The sequence below is a fragment of the Lathyrus oleraceus genome, chromosome 3, assembly GCF_024323335.1.
Source record: "Lathyrus oleraceus cultivar Zhongwan6 chromosome 3, CAAS_Psat_ZW6_1.0, whole genome shotgun sequence".
Taxonomy (NCBI): Eukaryota; Viridiplantae; Streptophyta; class Magnoliopsida; order Fabales; family Fabaceae; genus Lathyrus; species Lathyrus oleraceus.
This window is the reverse complement of record NC_066581.1, coordinates 119551038-119574944: the sequence shown is the minus strand read 5'-3', so window position 1 is coordinate 119574944 and position 23907 is coordinate 119551038.

Sequence of the window (23907 nt, the reverse complement as noted above, 5' to 3'; positions counted from 1 at the left end):
TTTTAAACTATCTTCAGCTAGTTCTGTTCAAATATTCAAGTTATTATCAAAATTATAAATAACCATGAATGGCCTAGTGGAGAGAGAGTAGATTCTTTGCCTTTAGTGGAGTGGGTTCGATACTTATGGATAGCAAATCTTTATGTTTCTATTTGTTATGCTTACTATTTTATTTAATTTTGTATATAACTTCTACTATTTATTTTATTTTAAATTTTTATCAATTTCATTTAATCAATATTTAGTTGTTTGTATCTTTAAATGTTTACCTTTTAGATTTAATTAATGGTTGAATTTCCGATATTTTTTATTATTCGATTAGTCGATCTTTGTGTGTTAACTAATTTAGTTAGGTTATTAGTACCCCTATCCATACTTTTACACATGTAAATAATCATACCCAAATTTCATTCGATTTCAAAATCCATTTCAACTTTCCTCAATTTCAAAATACATTCCAAAAATGATGTGAATCACTTCAAGATCATTTCACAAATCAAACATAATATTCAAACCCTTTTCTAAAACGTGAAGAAAAAGATTATCCTGGATGGAATATCTAGTTATAATCCCGAATATTAGGCTCAAGCTGTAAGAGCTTGCAAGCCATAAATATTTGTCTTCCCTTCTACACTCTAATATTCAAATCGTTTTCTAAATAAAACGTGAAGAAAAAGATTATCCTGGATGGAATATCCAGTTATAATCCCGAATATTAGGCTCCAGCTGTAAGAGCTTGTAAGCCGTAAATATTCGTCTTCTCTTCCACACTCCAATATTCAAATCTTCCTCTAAATAAAACCTGAAGAAAAAGATTATCCTGGATGGAATATCCAGTTATAATCCCGAATATTAGGCTCAATCTGTAAGAGCTTGTAAGCCATAAATATTCGTCTTCCCTCCAAAATACTCGTAAATATTCGAACTATTTTCTTAACAATATTGGAAAGTAACAGACTGCCTGGGTGGAATGTCCAGACGTAGTCCCGAGTGTTAGACCCAAGCTGCTCGTCTTTCAAACTCCAAAATACTTAATTCCTATCTTAACCTCTTTCAATAAAGATGGAAATGGAACATGGTGTATACCGTGCACTCTTGAGATTAAGATTCGAGGCGGATGCCTCGCCTATCTTAGCTCTCGCTATCGTTCAAAATTGTCAATGTGGTTTCTTCAAACCCCTTTCTCAATCAAACAAAAAAATACTTAATCTTTATTAAACACTTTTTGCCAATAAAGATGGAAATGGAACATGGTGTATACCGTTCACTCCTGAGACTAGGATTCGAGATGTATATCTCGTTCATCTAAGTTCTCGCCATCACTCAAAATACATCCAACCAATCAAACTCTTTTCTCGCCGCCGTGCGATTATTCAAAAACCTTCTTTCATAAACGAAAGGTATCTTGTCTTAAGTGATACAAAACAATGTTTCGGCCACGATTGTTGAGTCGAGATAAGTGACGCTTTTCCGAATGTAGATTTATAAATCCGTTCGATGTGTGGTATGCGTCCACTCCTCATATGTTTTGGGTAAAACAATGTTTTCGTCGATTAATACAGTATAGATTTCGCTAAAATCGACCAACAAACAAAGATTTATCTACCCAGAACTACGTAAGCCTTGATTTCTCTTTTGAGATACGTAGGAGCAGGATTTATAAATCTTGTCAGGCCCACTAATAAAAAAATTAGGTTTAGTTCTTCGACAAAAATCCAAAAACATTTTCTTCTCATCCTTTCTTTCTTTCCCACCTAATAATTCGAAAAGCCTAACATTTCAATTAACACTAACGCACACAACTAACCTAATGGTTCCCGTTGAGTACAACGAACGTGAGGGGTGCTAATACCTACCCCTTGCGTAATCGACTCCCGAACCCTGATATTGGTTGCGATGACCATATCTTATCCTTTCTTTTAGGGGTTTTATCGATATTTACCCTTTCCTTTTTAGGAATAAATAAAGTTCGGTGGCGACTCTGTTCAGTTTATCATTGCGAGCGTGCGATCGTGCTTCGCTTAAAGTCGTATCCCCATTTTTCGAGGTGCGACAGATGGCGACTCTGCTGGGGACATGGCATCCCTAAGTGAGTCAAGCATAGTTAGGTCGTTTGTGTGCCTTTGTTTGTTTACCTATGTGGCTTTTCTTTATTGTTTTTACTATCTCTATTGTCATATTGATATGAATCTGTTGTATTGGTTCGATTATGGTTTGGTACTTGGATATTCTGGTTGCAAACCTTGTGGGAAAGACTTTTTACCCGAGTCTCGAGTAAAAACATAAGATAGGACGAGGTTGAGTAGTGCGGGTCCGCGAGATGTATTTCTCGTTGGGTCGGTACGAGAACCTTACTTAGAGTAGATTCTTGAGAGGATGTTGTCGCTCGGCAAGTAAGTTGCCGTAAGCTTCGATATTTTCTTTAGGATCCATGACTCTGAGAACCATTTGTAGAACCTTAGTTCTTTGTCCAACTAGGAAAGATGGTTGCGTAGTGTGGGTCTACGAGATGAATTTCTCGTTAGATCGATGCGATAACCTCACTTAGAGTAGATTCTTTGGATGGAGTTGACGCCCGGCAAGTAAGTTGCCGCAGGTAGCAAACAGTCTGATGGATCAATGACTCTGGGAACCTTTGTAACCCTAGATCATACCCGGTGAGAACCTATTCTTGGAAAGCAACCAGATTCATCAGTACCTCAGACTTTTGAACCCGTGTATTGAGAAAAAACAAATATGCATGGCTTGCATTGCATTCATTTGCATTTCATTGCATCTGCATCTCATCATAATGCATGTCATTTTCCAAACAAGATACAAAAAAAAAACTCATCCATCCTTTGTCCGTGAAGCAAAGTGATTCTCAAAACGCGTTAGAACAAAGAACCATGTCTCAGGAGATGATGGACGAGCTAAGAAAAAGCCAAGAAGCACTGAAGGAGGAACTTAATCTTTTAAAGAGCCAAATGAGACGGGTCTTGGAAACCTTGCATGTCTTGTTGAGAAAAGAGGGTCACCCAATATACACTGCTGCAACAAAGAGAGCTACTACTTCACATCCATCTAGTGTTACCTCAAGTCAAGGGAAATTCCATGTGGAAACTCCTCATCTACCGGCATATGGACCTCCCTCAAGACATCATCATCAACATCCTCTGGCTATTCCTCCTCAAAATCACCGAAGTCAGGTTCAGAACAAAAATCAGAATCAGAACAAGAGGAACAAAAATCACAATGACCCAATTCTGGTGCCATATAGCAAGCTCTACCCACAACTAATCTAGAATGCTTTGGTGACCCCTCGAGCTCTCACACCTGTGTCACCATACCTGCCATGGTACAATCCAAATGCAACATGTGAATTTCATAAAGGGGCATTGGGACATGAATTGGATTCTTGCTTAGCGCTGAAAGCCTTGGTAGGAGAACTGATTAACAAAAAGAGCTTAGTTTTTGAAGAAGATCACCCGAAGGTCAAGTGCGAATACCATACTGGAACAATGGGGCACTCCATCGAGGAATGTAAGAGTTTCAAGCTCAAGCTGCAAAGATTGATTGACGTAAGGTCACCAACACTCGAGGAGGAGGGCTCAGTTACATATACCTTGATTTCAAGGCCAGGTAATGAGAAAGGGAGAGGACCCTTGAAACCCCTCAAGATTTTGTTCCACAAGGAAGATGTCAGGGATGTGGCTAATGAGCTATCATTGTTTCCTGGTAAGAGCATTGAGATACCGCCTTGGATTTCCAATGTCACGACCCATACCAATGAAAGAAAAGAAGAAGTGAGTAGTGGATCCAAGAGGGTTGCGTTCAACGATGAGATTGAAAGAAAAGAATTTAAAGATCATCATGTCAAAAAGCTTATTGATCCCAACCTTCAAGTTTGAAGAAGTCAATTCCCTAAAGTTGGCAATCATTTGGTTGTTTCAACACTTCTTTTGTAGTTTCTTTGCATGTTGGTTGTTATTTGCTTTTAAGCATTGTTGTTTTATCTGAACTGGTAAGATTAATGAAATGTTTATGCATCTTTTAATTAATCCATTCGTATTCACTCGTTTTTCATTTATGTTAAAAATTAAAATACTCCTCTCATTCACTTTTGTTTTTCAAACCGTTGTGTTAACAAAGATTGGAAGGAGGATGATGAAAGCGAAATACCTGAAATTGTTGTGGTATGCTTTTGAGTAAAACCTTGTCGATGATGTAAGGCATTGTTTCAAATCCCCAAACACTGAAGAGACAAGGAGTTAATCCCTAGTCAACCACTTTCAGCCTAGAAGTTGGTGTTTATTTCAGATCTAAAACCATTAGTCTTAACCTGGGGCAGGGTAGTTATGTTCAGATAGTTTGATCGTGCATTCGATCTTTCAAAAAAATCGTCCATATGTACACCCTCCAATTAGGTTCAACCACATGTTATCCTTCGCACACATGTTGAAGTGTCGAAGAAGTTGAGAAAAGATAAAATTAGTGTTGGTTGATCCTCATCCACCAATAATGTGGCATTGACACCTTTTAAAAAAAACAGAAAAAGTCCGCTAAGTCAAATACCACAAAATGACTTAGGCAAAAATCAGGGCATCCCGATGGACCAAAAGCTTCAGAGAAGCGGTCCAGGCAAAATTAGGGATAAAGAAAATCAATCAAAAGAGGTCACCAAAATCCTCAACAAAACAAAAAAATAAGGTGACTGCCATTTCAAGAAAATTCGTCTTGAATCCTCATCACACCTTCGAACCCTCTTGGAAGTCGAATGCGTGTATCGAATTAAATGAACATAGGAATTGGAGATCATCAAGAAGAAGGGGTGGGTAAAAATAAATTTTGAGCCTTATATCCTTTTTTTTCAAAAAAAAAACCGTGAAGAAGACCACGTTACAACCCTTAAAAGACCTAATTGAGACAGGGTTTATTTTGAAAGCATACTATAACAAGGTTGTGTTAACTTGACTCCAAACGATTTTTGTTAATCATTTGATGGCACCAATTTGCATACTGTGAATCACTTGATCACCATTGTGTTCTTATCAACGACTCGTTCACTGTATTTCACCCATTCATATCAATAAACTTTGAATTCAAATTTTTGCATAAACATTGCATTAAATTACCAGTTTTTTGAATGCACAATCTTATTTGCGAGTCAACACTTAGCATCAAAGAAATTCCAACAATATGCAGTTGAGGAAATTGATAAAGTGAAAGAAGTCCGAACAGGGGAAATCACTTTGAGCATCAGTTAATTCGAGCTAATCACCCTAAGGGTCATCTCGCCAAGAGTAATTTGCTTCAAGACTTAGACTGGGGCAAGCCACCTCAGAGCTCAGTAAGTCCAACTATCCAAGGAAAGTCAATCAAGAGTCTACCATTCCAACATTTGGTTAGTCAAGTTCGGACCATTACAAGTTTCAAACACTTGGGGCAAGCCATCTCGAGGTAGTCTCATGGCAAGTTATTTCCAAACTCACTTTCAAGGTGAACATTTTCAAAGACCCAACAAACTAGGGCAAGATGAGCCACAAAGGGGAAGACCCCCTTCATGCTTTCAAACTGGTCAAATAAATTCTGTCGTACGTCAACAACTATTGAGTTTAAGATGAGTGCCCGGAAATTATGCTAGCACGATTCATTAATCCTCCAAATGGATCTGTAAGACCCCAATTTTGTCCCTAAGATCCCTCATGGCATCATATCATATCATATCATTGCCTCAAGGATCATTGTGCACCTTTGCCTTCATCCCTGTGGGTGGGTTACCTTTTGAGTGTGATTTTTGATCACCAAGCATGTTTTGCATTTGTATATCATTGCTTTTCATTTGTTTACTAACCAAAAGTACAAAAATATTGTCATATAACCTTGTTACTTGCAGATGAAGCAACATTAGGTCAAACCAGTCACAGGCAAGCATTGAGCCATAGATGGTGGCCATTCTGAAGAATTTGGGCACCATGATCAGTCATCAAGAGTTCATATGAGTTGTGATATCATTTGGAATCAAGATCTCAAGTGGTAGAGGCTTGAAATTCATCAGAACATTCTTCAATCAACTAAAACCCTAGAAAAGTCAACACAAGTCAACTGTGCATTTAATCAGGGATTTGAAGGTGGGAGATGGTTTGAGAGACCTTATTCATGTCCATACAAGTCTCATTTAACATGTCAAACATCAACATGGAAGAATTTGAGGTCAGATGAAAAGTTTCCAAAAATAGTAAGTGACCTGTAATTTCAAATTGCCAAAAATGGAAAGGTCTTCTCCTCAAATTTACATCATCAACAAAGCTTCAAATCAAATTTTATCCAACATGAAAGTTGAAGATCTTGCTCTCACCTTTCCAAAAAGTCCAAGAACATCCATTTCTCATTTGTGGTTGGCAAGTTATGATCAAAACATTGTCAATGGATTTTGAACTTCAACAAGGCATAACTTTTGCACCAAAAGGCCAATTCATGTGGTTCTTTTTGGACCAATTTCCTCTTGATGTGCACTATCATAATCATGCATCACATTTCATTAAAACTCATCACAAAAATAATGCATTTTTCACTTGAATTCATTTTGAATTTTGGAGGGAAATCTCCAATTTAAAAAATATGCATTGCCATTACATTTTTCCATTACATTTGATTCAAAAATCACATTTTTGAGTGCATTTCCATGCAGCCACGAGTACTGTAGCATGCCATGCACATGTGAGGGTATTTTGGCCAAGTTGCATAACACTTCATTTCATCTAATCCTTTTTGCATTAGCCTAATTGGGATTAACAAGTTTGATTAGCAGAGGGTATATATTCCTAATCATAACAGAAAATCACAAGAAAAAACTTCACATTTTCAGATCTAAAGTTTTCATCTCAAAAATTCTCTCAAACTTTTCATCGAGTTCTTCATTTCCTTGGCTTGTTTCTTGGTTTGTTGATGATCCATAAGCATTGTTGAAGATTGTTGAGGGAAGATCTTGGAGAATTCTTGAAGAAATCGTGACTGTTGAAGCATTGCACCTCCCATGGCAGTTGGAATTTTAAGAAGAATCGAGCATTGCTGAGCTACCTTTTTGCATCCATTCATCTTCCTCATCATTGTAGAACTTCTGTTTCACACTTCCAGGACCTCAGAAGCACGATTCCAGCTCTGCATCATCATTGAGGTTAGAATTCGATTACTCCAATTCATGTAATTATCATGTGCATCTGGTAGATCTCTCATTACTGATCATTCTGAGCTTTAGATCGTGGATTTTCATTGAGTATAGAAGTAGTTATTATGATTTGAAGTTTGATGATTGAAACTTGTTTGTGCTCGATCTGTTTGACATGAGTAGAATTAGGTTGAATAAATGCTAGATATGTGATGTGTGTGAGAAGATGAATCGAATGATATACATTTCATGAATTTTGGTGATGGTTTGTTCTTGAGCTGGAAAATTGATGAAGAACATATGAATGTGATGATGAACCCTAACTTTTGCTTTTCCAGATCGTATTTGATCCATGCATTCGCCTGTTTGCATGTTTTTTTGTGTTTTTCCGCCCATGCACCAATCAAAGCACGCCACATCACTTAATGAAACAACGCGTTTCATTAAGTGAGCGCCACATTCAAATTTGAGCGCGGTTCGATTCCGGCTCCAAGCATTTGCATTATTTGGCTTTTGCATTTTTCCATCATATGCTATCCATGTTCATGCTCCTTGTTTCATAATTTTTTTATTTTTCACTTCATTAAAAAATTCATAACTCCTAAAATACTTATCCAATTAATGTGTGGTTTTTTTCATTATTCTCCTCATGATGTCTACTTTTTTTTTGGATATTTTTCCAGAATTTGTGCTCGGTTGGATTTAAAAATTGCCTAGGGTTTGTTCTTGCATGTCATTCATTGCACATTGCTTGCCATTTCTTTTATGAAATCATGATGCTTGATCCAATGACGCTGAAAATTTGCATGCTTAATCTAGACACCTGGATGAGCATTTTGGCTTTAAGTTTGCTATTTTTGCATTTCTGGTTTGTGAGATATGATGTGATCAATATAGGTGTGACAATGTGTGTCACACCATTTCTTGTCCAACTTGCTGATTTTATTTACCATGCCATATGAACTTCAATTAATCTGATTTTTTGCATGATGTTGCATCTGGATGTTTAGTTTTATCATGATTTTTTATAGAATTTTTAGGTTCATTTCCAATTTGTTTGAGATTTTCTTTTCTGATTGGTCAAGATTGGACTTTTGTTGAGTGTTAAATTTAGATGATTTGTGAAATTCTTGATGATTATTGGATGAACTTGAAATTTTGCATATGTGTTCTAGACACTTTGAGGTTTGCTATGGCTTTGGTTTGATTCATTTATCATGTGTAGATTCTGTTTTGTGCTTATGTGAAGTTGATGCATCAATTTGTGCTTCCTTTGAGCTTGTTTTTGCATACCTTGACTTGTTGATTTTAATTTACATGCTTATACTTAGCCAAATGCCATGATTTTTAGTGTGTTGATCCTTTGATGTGTTCTGTTTAGGCATGATTTTTCTCGGAATTTATTGAGTCATTGTTGATTTGATTTGATTTGGTTCATTCTGTTTGCTCCAATGTGTTTCAACTCGCATAGTTTGACATGATTTGTTTATGAAATAAAATTGGTTGATGCTTTCAATGTGAGACCACTTGGATGATGTTCTTGATTGATTAAACTTGATTATTGACAATTTTCATGTTCTGTTTTAAATTTTTCCTCATCTTTGACCCTAGGCTTTGGCCTAAGGGTTTGCCTCTCATGTTTGAAGCTTTGTTTCAGGTTGCACATTGCAAGTTACACAATTGATGATGCCTCATCTTGAAAGCATTTGATATTTGCTTTTGATTACTAATGTGTGTTTTGTAGGTTGAAGTTGATTCAATTGGGATTGACTTGTGGCTTATGCCTTTGCCTATGTTGGTTGTCTGTTGCATTAACTGTTGGTTGATTGTCTGTATAGTATACTGATTTGTTTGATGTTTCTACAGGTACCTTAGTTGTTATAGTTCCTTTGTGAACTTGCTTTTGCTTTGCTTGATAGCTTGAGCATTGAGGTATAAGGTCTCTAACTCCATGTAGTCTGGAAGACCTGGTTTGTTATGTGGCCAGGCACCTGTCTGAAGTCCTCCTTAAGAGGCAATGTTTGTGATTGTTTATCTTTGTCCCCAAGCGGGAAAAGTCCTTTGATGAGGCAATTGGTAGATAAAAGAGATGTGTAGTCCATCTCCTACTATTCTGTGTGTCATCCCTTTGCTCACATTACATGTTGATGCATTGTGGATCTTAACCCAAGATTTATAGAGTCATTCACTTGTGGAGAGAGTTCCAACTTTCTGAACTCCCACACCTTCTGATATTCAAAGCTCTCCCTGACCAGGGATAAGAGCAATGAGGCACACCCCTCATATCCTTTCATCTGCTTCACCTTTACTCTCAATGTTAAGGTTAAGAGCACCACTTACCCCATTCCAGTTGACTTTAAAGTCTAACACTTGCTTGAGCCTAATTGCTTGCATATAGTGTGTGCTAAATGACTTTGTTTGATTGATTGTTTGGTTCATCTGTACATGTTTGCTTATTTGCCTTTGTGCATTTATCATCATTAATTGTTCATTATTGCATGATCATCATTTCATATCTTTGTGACCATCTTTGATTGCCCATTGAGGAATCAACAGTAAGTCCATTCATTGGCCATTGTTCCTATGATTTGGAAGGGATTGAGTATAAGACCATTTCATTGGCCACTTATGTCCTCTTTGCTTAGTGCTTTTATTTGTTTGTTGTATGTGAGGATGAAATAGTAAGTCCATATTGTTGGCATTTGTATTCCTATGATCATCTGTTGGAGATTAGAGTAACCCGAGATAGATTGGCATCTGACATCCATGTCTTGTTTTGTTTTGGGAGATTAGAGTAAGCCCAGTTGATTGGCATCCGGTATCCACCCTTTTGTTTTGTTTTGCTTTAGGAGGTTGGAATAAGTCCATTTATTGGCATCTAACATCCCTGTTTGTTTTAGGAGACTGGTGTAAATCCATTGATTGGTATCCGGTATCCGCCTTTGTTGTGAGATTGGTATAAGTCCAGCAATTGGCATCCGGTATCATTTGTTTTGCTTATTTGTTATTGCTCATTTGCCTATTCCTAACGACACACTTGAATCATCTTCTATATGATCTCAAGAGGTGAACCTCTCTGAGAAGTTTTACATTCTTTCATCCATACCCTCTTTGTCATAAACCTTTTCACACTTTGCTTTCAAACTTTGAACTATTGTGCAAACATCTTCATGTCATTTCAAATTAGAAACCTGGACCCTAAGTCCTTGACTTTTCAAACTCCATTTCATAACACTTCTTTGAATCAAATCTTAATCATACCTTGACCATATTTTATGAATACTCATAATCAATTAACTTCACCCATTCAATTGTTTTGTGGCTTTGTCCATTGTTAATATGTTTTACACATTGGCCATAGGTTTCAATTACCATAGTGGTTGATGTAAATCTTACCTTGTCCTTAGTGAGTTGATTGTAAGTCTTCCATACTTATTATAGGGTTAACCCCTAACTAGTATGTTGAAGCTATCCTCGCATGGTGGATTGTTGATTCGGGTTGAGTTTTCTCCCATTGGTAATGAAAAGCCTTAGTACTCTTGTTTTAAAATGAACCCACTGATAATTTGGAAATCTTTTAGCCGAACTACGGCGTTTTGATCCTTACCTTTCATGGAAGGTACGTAGGCAACGGGTTCATCCGTTCAAACACAAAAACAATAAAAATTGTATATTCTTTTCTCATCTTCCCAATCATGTTTGCGCAATATGTCATAAACAAATAAACTTTTTATACAACAAGTGTGAAAAGGGCTCCCTAGGAGTACCTAGGACGTTTTGGGTGCCTAACACCTTCCCATTGCGTAATTTACCCCTTACCCAGACTCTCTGATCTTTTCATTAGTTTTCTATGTGTAAAACTTCTTAGGCTTTTGTTCGCTTTTTAGCCATTCCTTAGGATAAATAAAAGTGCGGTGGCGACTCGATTTCTTTGTATGCTTTGCTTATGGTTTAATCAATAAATCATATAGCGACGAATACACCGCTACAGAAAAGTGGCGACTCTGCTGAGGAGAACATTAGACCTTCCCTGGTGGTATTGCCTACTTTTCACCCTTGTTGTATGATATTGTTATCTGTTATTTGACATATTTTTGTACAATTTGGGATAACTGTATTGATTGTAATGTTTGAATTGCTTGATATACAATTGTTGTTTGCTTTGGTGATCTCTGTGAGATGAGTTCTATACCCGAACTCGAGTGCACTCTAGGATAGGAGAATGGCGTAGTCTTGTTGACTGGTGTGGAGTATTCCTTAGCCAGTTAACTTGCGAGTCCATTCACTTGGTGGAGGTCATGCTGGATTAATAATGTCACACAAGTTATTTGTGGATAGGCATTATTCTTTCAATCATGTGCCTTAGAAGCCAAGGACCTTAGTTTACCAAGCCCATCTTGGCCTATTTGTAGGACGTGGTGCGGAGGTCGTTCAGATGTCAGATCTGATGCGATTGTTACGCGATACTACACTCATAAGAGTCTCTCTTGAGAATATTTTTGGAATACGAGTATTCGTTCCTCCGATAATATCCGAAAGATGGGACGATGATTATGGGAACCTCCGGTAGAACATGTCTGGCAGGTTTAAACCCTAGTACACTCCCTTTGGGTGGTTCTTAACCGAGACTCCATGCTTGTGACTCTCAGCAAACCCGTGATTCATGGTTGAGTCGTTCACACATCCTTAATATCAATGGAACTTGGGCGTTGATAAGGTGTAAACCATAATCCGCCAAAATGGATGGTTGATATTAAGGATGATTGAGCCGGTTCATGTACCGTTAATATCAATGGAACTTGGGTGTTGATAAGGTGAAAACCTAAATCCACCAAAATGGATGATTGATATTAGGGATACAATGAGCTTTCCCATGACCTTTGTTTGGTGTGACTTGCTTGATCCTTGAGTGTGATTGTTGCATTCATGCATTCATGCATTCATCTGCATTCATGTCATCAGATGAAAAAGAAAATTTTCAAGGAACTTAAAGGGTTTATTTGCAAAATTTTCACACATGGAAAGACCAAAAAGGAATACAAAGAAGTACAGCTTTAGACAGCCTGATGTGAAAGAGTTAAGGAATCTGACATCTTATGTACTAGATCCCTTGGGTTTCAAAGCTCGTTATGGGAAGCTTCTGCCTCTGTTGACTACTCAGGTTGATGAGGGACTGATGAGTACTCTGGCTCAGTTTTATGATCCTCTATATCACTGCTTCTCTTTCCCGGACTTCCAGCTGTTGCCTACTTTGGAGGAGTATTCTCATCTTATTGGGATCCCCGTTTGGGATCAGGTGTCGTTCAGTGGCTTGGAGAGTATTCCGACCGCTCGAGAGATTGCAGACTTGTTGCACATAGACGAAGCATTGATTAAAGCTAATTTGACTACCAAAGGTGGAATTCAGGGTCTTCCTTCTGATTTCCTCATCGCTCAAGCTACCGTTTATGGGAAGGCCATGAGTGAGGATGCCTTTGAGGCTTTATTTGTGCTGCTCATCTATGGTTTGGTATTGTTTCCCAACATCGACAAATTTGTGGATGTGAACGCCATTAGGATCTTCTCAATTCTTAATCCCGTTCCGACTCTGTTGGGTGATGCCTATGTCTCTTTGCATCTGAGGAATGCGAAGGGTGGAGGAGTTATTGTGTGCTGTTTGCCTCTGTAGTACAAGTGGTTTATTTCGCACTTGCCGCAAGACTGTTTCTTTCAAGGAGAACAAGGGATGTCTACGGTGGTCTCAGAGACTCATGTCTCTCACTAATGATGATATCTCTTGGTATGATCGCGTGTATGATACTGTGCAGATCATTGATTATTGTGGTGAATTCCCTAATGTGCCTCTTCTTGGTACATGTGGTGGGATCAGCTACAACCCTATTCTAGCACGTCGTCAGCTTGGGTTCCCCCTAAAGGATAAACCTCATAACATTTTGTTATAGGGTGTGTTCTTTCAGGAGGGTAAAGATCCCCAAGGCCTGAAAGCCAGATTTGTCCGCGCTTGGCGCAAGATCTGCAAGAAGACCAGGAACGAGCTAGGTCCGAAGAACTGCATTGCTTTGGAGCCATATACTTCTTGGGTCAGACAGAGAGTTGCTGTATATTTGATGTCGTATGATCATCCGAGACCTACACCGTTGGATGTGGCTGGGCCTTCAACCCTCCCCACCCAAGATGTAGAGGAGTTGAGAGAAGAAGACCTTTCACGTGCTTGGATCCGTGAAAGAGAAGAGTTGCTTCATCAGCTGAAGGAGAAGGACACTCTGATTGAGTTTCTCGAGCATCGAGTGATCGACGATCCGAATGATACTTGGACTTCTCTGCTTCCTCAGTCTTCCAAGTTCTGGAAGAGGAAGTATGATCGACTTGCAAAGGAGAAAGCGGATATGGAAGCAGCCTATGAGAGAGAGAGATCAAGAAGCTGTGTGTTTTTCGTCTTCCAGCATCCCGAGCTTCTAGGGATCCATAGGATGTTTATTTTCCTTTTCTCTTTATAATGATCAAAAATGATGTACTTCTTTGTTCAAAATATATTGAATGAGATATTTTCCATATGAGATCAAAATGCTTTAAATGATCAAAAATTGCAAATAAATACCCTAAAAGTTCCTTGAAAATAAAACAAAGCATATGCACGAGCATTTCATGCATCATTTTGCATAAGCAGGTGTCGTTCTTGGTCTTCTTGTCTGTGGCCTAACTCTGTGCTCTTCATTTATTTTGAAGACAAGCTGACTCACCGGTATTATACAAGAGCCAATTCTGCCAGAGTAATGGATCAGTTGGAACAAGAGAACCGTGAACTGAAAGAAGAGGTCGCCAAACTTGGCGCTTTGATGGAGCAACTCCTTGCTGCTCAGAATCAACCTTCTCAACCTCCTGCAACTCCTGTCCAGAGGACGGTTATTTCAGAGATTGTAGCTCCGACTGTGCCAGCTGCCAGTGCTCATTTCATGCCCAATGCCATGCCAGCCGGGTTTCCTTGGGAATGCCTCCGGGTTTCATGCCAGATATTCCTGCTCCAACTTTTGCTTCTATGCCGGCATCTAGCCCGGTCCTTGCTGCTGCTCCTCCTGTCGTGCATACCATGCCCAGGGTAGACGACACCATCTATCATTCTGAGCCGTCGGAGGGCCCAGATGTTAATGAGAAGATGGAGGCTATGAATGATCAGTTCCTTGAGCTGCGAAAGGAATTGAAGACTCTCAGAGGGAAAGATCTGTTTGGCAAGTCTGTTGCTGAGCTTTGCCTTGTTCCCGGTGTTAAGATTCCGATCAAATTCAAAGTGCCTGACTTTGAAAAATATAAAGGGAACACCTGCCCTCTTGCTCATCTGGTCATGTACGCCAGAAAGATGTCTACACAAACCGATAATGATCAGCTTTTGATTGATTACTTCCAGGATAGTTTGTCCGGTGCGGCTCTTCGCTGGTATATGAGCCTGGATAGTGCAAACATCTGATCCTTCAATGATTTTGGCGAAGCCTTCGTCAAGCAATATAAATACAATGTTGATATGGCGCCTGACCGTGATCAACTCAGGGCCATGTCTCAGAAGGATAAGGAGACATTCAAGGAGTACGCCAAGAGGTGGCGAGAGTTGGCTGCTCAGATTACTCCTCCGCTGGAAGAGAAAGAAATGACTAAGATCTTTCTGAAGACTCTTAGTTCTTTTTATTATGAGCGGATGGTAGCAAGTGCTCCCTCTGATTTCACCGAGATGGTGAACATGGGGATGCGCCTGGAGGAAGGACTCCGTGAAGGACGTTTGGAAAAAGATGAGAGCTCTTCTAAACGGTATGGGGCGTTTAAGAAGAAGGATGGGGAGGCACATGCTGTGCAATCCCATGCTAAATCTAGAAGACCCTTTGTTAAGAGGAAGCCAGCACGTCGTGCCGGCAATCAGCATCAGGTGGCTCATATAACACCTGTTTTCAGAGACAATGCTCAGTATCAGCAACCTCAGCAGCATCAGCATCAACAGCAACCTCAATATCAGCAACAACACCGTCCACAGCAACAGGCTTACCAGCCTCGTGACAGTACAACCAACCAAGCTAATTTGAGTTATGATAGGAAGAAGATCAGTTTCGATCCGATTCCTATGTCATATGCTGAGCTGTATCCTTCCTTGTTGAAAAGGAAGTTGGTTAGTCCCAGGGATCCTCTTGCCGTGCCTGCAAATCCTCAGTGGTGGTACAAGCCAGACCAACACTGTGTATATCATTCCGGTGCTCCGGGGCACAATATAGAGAACTGCTTTCCTTTGAAGACCAAGGTGCAAGACCTTATGCGGTGCGGTATCCTGAGCTTTGAGGACTCAGGCCCCAATGTTACAAAGAACCCATTGCCCGAGCATGGGAAATCTGTGAATATGGTCCAGGGGTTCCCTGGGAAGTATAAAGTCAAATATGTGAGCCATATTAGACAGTCACTGGTCGAGTTGCATCGCTTGCTGTGTCAATACAGCCATATGGAGCATGACCATGATAGGTGCCGCATCTGTTCGGTTAACCGTTTGGGGTGTCGCCAAGTGCGAAGAGAGCTTCAAGAGTTGCTAGATGAGGGAACCATAGAGATTCTTCAGAATCGGAATGTTGATGAAGACGAACCCGAGGTAAATGTTATATCTCTTGTGTTCAAGCTTCCCGAACCTGTTGTTATCCGATATGATAGCAGCAAACCGAAGGTCTCTCCTTCCCTAGTCATCAAGCCTGCAGGCCCTGTGCCTTATTCTGCTGACCGAGCTGTGCCGTTCAGATATAACCCCGTTGCTGTGGAAGATGGGAGAGAAGTACCGCTGCCTTCAACTTCTGTTACCAATATTGCTGATGTAAGTGGGTTGACCCGGAGTGGTCGTGTATTTTCTGCGCCTAAGCCTCAGGCTAGGGCTGATTCTTCTGATACTGTTGAGCATCCGGTTGGGACGACTGTTAATGTTCAGAATCCGGCACCTGTTGCCAAACCCTCCTCCTTTGTACAAAAGACTCCTGATTCTTCTGTTGGCTCGAGTGACATTGTGAATGAAGAATGTGATGAGATACTGAGGCTCATCAAAAAGAGTGAGTACAACGTGCTGGTGGACACTGGATCATCTTTGAATGTATTTCCAAAAACCACACTTTCTAGATTGTCATATCAAGGTCCTCCTATGAGGCAGAGTGGTGTTGTTGTGAAAGCTTTCGATGGGTCGCGTAAGACGGTGATTGGGGAAGTTGATCTCCCAATCAAGATTGGACCAAGTGATTTCCAAGTTACCTTCCAGGTTATGGATATCCACCCATCATATAGTTGTCTCCTTGGTAGACCATGGATTCACGAGGCTGGCGCCGTGACATCCACCCTACACCAGAAGCTGAAATTTGTTAAGAACAAGAAACTGGTTGTGGTAGGGGGAGAAAAGGCTTTCCTGGTTAGCCACTTGTCTTCTTTCTCATATATTGATGCCGAGGATGAAGTTGGAACTCCATTCCAAGCTTTATCTATTGATGAATCAATTGAGAAGAAGTCTCATTCATTCGCTTCCTACCGTGATGCGAAGCTGGCCATTGAATGTGGTGCAGTTGCTGGTTTGGGGAAAATGATTGAACTTGAAGACAACAGATCCCGGGCTGGCATTGGCTATTCTTCTGGGGCATTCAACGAGCTTGGGCTTTTCAAGAGTGGAGGTTTCATCCATGCTGATCAACCTGAAGAAGTTGCTGCTATCTTGGAAGAGGATGCGGAGGATCTGAGCAACTTCATCATACCTGGTGGTGTCTGCCGCAATTGGGCCGCTGTAGATGTTCCTACAGTCATCCATAGATCAGAGTAATGGTTCACTTTGTTTAAAAACCCTTCTCCCATGCCAAAAGGAGAAGTGATGACATTGTTGGCAGCATTTATACAATGATATTTTCATTCAATTAATGCATTGTTAAACATTTGTTTTTCCATTTGTTTTCACTTTTTGCTTTTGCATGAAATCAGTGATCACAAAAAACCCATAAAAACAAGAATAAAAACAACATTTTCATCTACATAATGATTTGCTTGTTTAAATTCTGAAGTTTTTTATTAACCAAAATCATTATGCAGGTTGATCCTAAAACCCATTGAACATAGTGATCCAACGCCATCTCCCAATTTTGAATTCCCTGTATTCGAGGCAGAGGAAGATGATGTTGAAGGGATTCCTGATGAGATTACCCGTCTCCTTGAGCACGAGAAGAAGATCATTCAGCCGCACCTTGAGGATCTGGAAACAGTCAACTTGGGGTCTGAGGATTGTGTTCGTATGGTGAAGATTGGGGCACTTCTTGAAGAGTCTGTCAAGAAGAGATTGATTGAATTGCTACGAGAATATTCCGATATCTTCGCTTGGTCATATGAAGACATGCCGGGTCTAGATACAGATATTGTGCAACATTTCCTGCCTTTGAAACCTGAGTGCGTGCCTGTGAAGCAGAAGCTCAGAAGAACTCATCCAGATATGGCAGTAAAGATCAAAGAGGAAGTTCAGAAGCAAATTGATGCGGGGTTTCTGGTGACTTCTACATATCCTTAATGGGTGGCCAATATTGTGCCTGTGCCTAAGAAGGATGGAAAATTCCGTATGTGTGTCGATTACAGAGATTTGAATAAAGCTAGTCCAAAAGATGATTTTCCTCTACCACACATTGATATGTTGGTAGACAATACAGCTAAATTCAAAGTCTTTTCGTTTATGGACGGATTTTCCGGTTATAATCAGATCAAGATGGCACCCGAAGATATGGAGAAGACAATATTCATCACACCTTGGGGAACATTCTGTTATCGAGTGATGCCCTTCGGTTTGAAGAACGCCGAAGCCACGTATCAAAGAGCTATGACTACCTTGTTTCATGACATGATGCACAAGGAGATAGAGGTCTATGTTGATGATATGATTGCTAAGTCCCGAACGGAAGTTGAACATGTTGAGCATTTGTTGAAGCTTTTTCAGCGTTTGAGGAAGTTCAGACTTCGCCTGAATCCGAACAAATGTACATTTGGAGTCCGTTCCGGCAAGTTATTGGGTTTCGTTGTCAGCGAGAGAGGTATTGAAGTTGATCCTGCAAAGGTCAAAGCAATACAAGAGATGCCTGCACCCAAAACTGAGAAGCAGGTCCGAGGTTTTCTTGGCCGCTTGAATTACATTTCCAGATTTATATCCCACATGACTACCACATGTGCGCCGATATTCAAGCTCCTTCGGAAAGATCAGTCTCATGATTGGACCGAAGATTGCCAGAAAACTTTCGACAGTATCAAAGAATATTTGTCTGAACCTCCGATCTTGTCCCCTCCTGTAGAAGGAAGACCTCTGATTATGTATCTGACTGTTCTTGAAGACTCGATGGGTTGTGTACTCGGTCAGCAAGATGAATCAGGGAAGAAGGAATCTGCTATCTACTACCTCAGTAAGAAGTTTACTGATTGTGAGTCTCGATACTCAATGCTTGAGAAGACGTGTTGTGCTTTGGCTTGGGCTGCTAAGCGTTTGTGCCAGTACATGATAAATCATACTACTTGGTTGATATCCAGAATGGACCCAATTAAGTATATTTTTGAGAAGCCTGCTTTAGCTGGGAGGATTGCCCGTTGGCAGATGCTGTTGTCTGAGTATGATATCGAGTATCGAGCTCAGAAAGCTATCAAAGGTAGTATCTTGGCTGACCATTTAGCGCACCAGCCGATTGAAGATCATCAGTCTGTTCAGTACGACTTCCCAGATGAGGAGATTCTGTATTTGAAAATGAAAGATTGTGATGAGCCTACACTTGATGAAGGTCCGGAACCTGGTTCCATATGGACGATGGTGTTTGATGGCGCTGTGAATCAGTACGGAAATGGAATTGGGGCAGTAATCATTACTCCTCATGGCACACATATTCCGCTTACAGCAAGGCTAACTTTCAAATGCACGAATAATATGGCTGAGTACGAGGCCTGTATTATGGGACTGGAAGAATGTATTTATTTGAGGATCAAGCATCTTTATGTGTATGGTGATTCGGCCCTGGTTGTTAATCAGATTAAGGGTGAATGGGAGACGAATCAACCAGGTCTCATTCCTTATAGAGATTATGCAAGAAGGATTTTAACGTTCTTTACAGAAGTTGACTTTCATTATATTCCTCGAGAGGATAATCGGATGGCAGATGCTCTTGCTACGCTTGCTTCAATGATTGTGGTCAAGTATTGGAATGAAGTACCCAATATTGCCGTGATGCGCTTGGATAGACCAGCTCACGTGTTTGCAGTAGAAGAAGTGAATGATGACAAGCCTTGGTATTTTGATATTAAGAATTTCCTCCAGAACCAGGTCTACCCGCCTGGGGCATCTGTGAAAGATAGGAAAACTTTGAGAAGGTTGTCAGGCAGTTTCTACCTCAGTGGTGAAGTGCTGTATAAAAGGAATTTCGACATGGTTTTGCTCAGATGCGTGGATAGACACGAAGCAAACCTGTTGATGACTGAGGTCCATGAGGGTTCATTTGGTACTCATTCCAATGGACATGCCATGGCTAGAAAGATGTTGAGAGCAGGATACTATTGGCTGACGATGGAGTCTGACTGCTGCAAATATGTGAAGAAATGCCACAAGTGTCAGATTTATGCGGATAAGATTCATATTCCTCCGACACTTCTGAACGTGATTTCATCACCATGGCCTTTCTCCATGTGGGGAATCGACATGATCGGCATGATTGAACTGAAAGCGTCCAATGGACACAGGTTTATTCTCGTAGCAATTGATTACTTCACCAAGTGGGTTGAGGCCGCTTCGTATGCGAACGTGACCAGGCAGGTGGTTGTGAAGTTTATCAAGAACCAGTTGATTTGCCGTTATGGTGTGCCAGATAAGATCATTACTGATAATGGATCTAATCTGAATAATAAGATGATGGATGAGTTGTGCCCTGAATTCAAGATTGCACACCATAATTCCTCTCCTTACAGACCAAAGATGAATGGGGCTGTTGAAGCTGCTAATAAGAATATCAAGAAGATTATCCAGAAGATGACAGTTACGTGCAAAGATTGGCATGAGATGCTGCCATTTGCTTTGCATGGTTATCGTACATCTGTCCGCACTTCAACAGGGGCAACCCCTTTCTCTCTTGTTTACAGCATGGAGGTTGTTCTCCCAGTAGAGGTGGAGATCCCATCAATGAGAGTCTTGATGGAAGCCAAGTTGACTGATGCTGAATGGATTCAGAGTCGTTATGACCAACTGAATTTGATTGAAGAGAAGCGATTGACTGCCATGTGCCATGGTCAGTTATATCAGCAGAGAATGAAGAAAGCATTCGATAAGAAGGTCAAGCCTCGTGTGTTCCGAGAAGGAGACCTCGTGCTCAAGAAAGTCTTGTCTTTCGTGCCCGATTCCAGGGGCAAGTGGACTCCAAACTACAAGGGTCCATATGTTGTTAAGAGAGCCTTTTCAGGCGGAGCTTTGATGCTTACAACTATGGATGGGGAGGATTTCACTCGTCCTGTGAATTCAGATGCAGTCAAGAAATACTTTGCCTAAAAAAAAGTATATGCAAATGAAAAACAGAATAGCTCGCTAAGTTGAAAACCCGAAAGGGAGGCTTAGGCAAAAATAAGCGTCTCGGTGGAGGACCCGCAAGGGTAATCCAGGCAAAAGTTAGAGACTTGAAAAAAGAAGTATATTTGCATCCCGCTAGATTGAGTACCTCACCCTGGGGCAATCTAGGAAAAAATTAGGGATTTTGGCAAGTAACTGCATCCTGACAAGACTTTCTGTTCTGCAGCCGTCTTTTCATCAGAGATTCTCGATTCGTCGTCAACTGAAGCTTCGAATACATCGAGATTCAAATCGGTAGAGAAAGGATCATTATGTTCAATGTAGCCCTCTTCCAATATATATCACTGATTTCAAATTTGTACAGATCTATGGAGTCTTGCCATTTGCAGGCTACCATTCCATCAAATCAATTTGAGCTTTTTATCCAATTATTTGCACTCTTATTTGTTTCAATTCAACAAATGTTTTGCATGTTTTAATTGATAAAATGTCATTGTTTTAAACAAATATAAATTTTTTCAATTTGTTGTTTTAAACAAAGTGAACATTCACAATGATGAAAGGATACTTAAAGAATTTCTCAGTGCTCTCCCGAGGGTGGCATGATTTCCAACAGGAAAGACATTTGTTCATATTCCTGGCATTGGTTGTATCCTCTTTATCTTGCTTTGGTGTTGGGGTTGTTCCCCAAGAAGAGTTGTTGTTGGGGTTGTTCCCCTAAGCAGAGTGTTGTTGAAGACTTCGTTTTCTTCTCCAGCAGTATTCTCTCCCAGCATGGATGTTTTCCGTTTAGAAGTTTCGGTAGTGGGTGGTTTAAGACCCCGGTACCCTGTCACTCTCCCCAATGCAACCGCTAGCGGAGTTGTTGTTTTTCCCCTCATCATGGATGCTTTCCCTTTGAAGATTCAGCGGTTGGTGGATTGATATCCCGGTACTTTACCGCTTTCCCCAGCATTGTCGCAAGCAGGGTTGTTGCTATCTTTCCTCAGCACAGTCGCTAGCTGAATTTGTGATATATCCCCAGGGCAGAGCGCTTGTGGAAGACTTCATTCGTTCCAGCAGTATCCTCTTCCCCGGCTAAGTTGCCAGCGGAGTTGCTATATCTCCCCATCAGTGCGCTTATCCCTTCAGCAGGGCAGTGATTATGTTCCTCCTCAGCAGTTGTGGATGTTCTCCTCAGAAGAGTCAGCATTTAGTGGTTGGTTCCCTAGCTCTCTTCCGTATCCTCAGTGGATTCTTCAGTGAAATTCCCAGTGGATCTGCCAGTAGATTTGTGGTTTGGCGGATTGTATTTGTGCAAAATCCCCATTTGGAGTTGGTATTCACAATAGAATTAGGATTGTATCTGCGGTTTTCCCTCAGAGTCTCCGTCAGAGCTGGTATCCTCGACAGAGTTGCTTTTGTGGCAGTTTCTGCTTGTTGAAATCTCTGTTTCCCCAGTAGGTTGGGTTGGTGATCTAGCACCCAGTGAATGGGTTGATTTTCCTGACTGTGTGATCCTCAGTAGAGTGGTTTGTCGCAGAATCTACTTGTGTGATCTGTTTTTCCTTCAGTGGGTGTATTCCTGATGGAGTGGCTACTTTGTTTTCCCCATGTAGAGTTGCTTGTGCAGAAGATTCTACGTGGATGATCTGTTCTCCCTCAGTGGGTTGTTCCCCAGCGGAGTTGTGTGGAGTTGCTTTCATGGCAATGCTCGCTTATGCAATGAATTTTTAATACTGAGGATTCCCTTGCAGATATCTTGGGATTTCTCCTGTTTCCCCAACATATTCGTCTTTGTGGCTGTTTGTGCCTATTGTGACTTTCTGTTTTCGTCAGTTGGGTTGTTGTTGATCCATTACTCAGAGATTTGGGATTTCTTTGATATCTCTTATCTTTTGCCTCCTCGTAGATCTTGGCTTTTTAGCATGTGGATCTTCAGCAGATTGGCTTTCCAGTTACTTTTTCCCCTGGAAGTGTAGTACCGGGCGTTTGATTCCTGGGCCTGTTTGTGTTAGATATGTCTGTTTTGTCAGCATTCATCAAACATAAATCACGCATATTCATGCATAATCATAAACATTCAGATATTCATGTTGCATTTTTTGCCATATATCTTTTGTTTGTTGTCCTGCTATGGGTGATATAGATCTCTTTATAGATCTTCCCAAGCAGATATCGGGTGTTTAAATCTCTCCATATAGAGTCAGCCCCATAAGCAGAAAGCGTCTGTCTTTCCTTCTGCAGTTCCCCACTGAGGTTATCCTCGTGGATGACGGTTTCTTCCGTTTCCTCCCAAACACATATATTGGGATGGAAGTTCCTATTGAGTTATATCCTCATAGGATGAGTCTTGATTCAATCTGTCTTTTTCTGATCAATCCCGAATTGGCTATTTGTCAGCTGTTTCTCGTGCGTCCCTGTGGAATAAATGAATGAATTGCCCAGTAACCGGCAATAATTCTTTTATCCCCAGCGGAACCTTTTTGGGCCTCTACCCAGTAACCGGTAGTTGTAAGTCCTATGTTTCTTGGCTTCTTGGCGGAATTTGTGGTTATATACCTTTTATTCCTCAACAAGAGTTGATTCGGTTTTCTACCTAATTTTCGGTAGTCGTAAATCCTGATTTTCTTACTCTCCAGCAGAGTTTGTGGTTTGTTATAAACCCTATTTGTGTTCCCGTGCGGATTTGTGATTCTTTCATTCCCCACGTGGAGTTGTTGGTTTTCTACCCAGTAGCCGGTAGATGTAAACCCTAATTCTTTTTATCCTCATCAGAGTTGATGGCTACTACCCCGTATTCGGTAGTTGTAAGTCCTATCTCTTCTCCTCTAGCAGAGGTAACCTTTGTGGTTCGTTCTGGTTGATGGTGGATTCTTGGCTGTTGTGGTTTTATCCCTAATAGAGTTGGAGTCTCCCTGTGGAATAAGTTGAATAATTGCTCAATATTTGGCATTCATTCACCCTATCCCCAGTTGAGTCTGTGGTCTTCTACCCCGTATTCGGTAGTTATAAATCCCATGTTGTGTTTTTCTCCCTAGAGGAGTTTGTACCTTGTGGTACAGGTGGATAATTGCCGGTTGATAGCAATTTTATCCCCAGCCAGATTTTTGGTATTCTACCCAGTATTCGGTAGCTGTAAACCCTAATTTCTCCCCTTTGCAGAGTTAACTTTGATGGTTACTCTTTGTGGTTATCTTCATTCATTGTTCGATGTTGATAT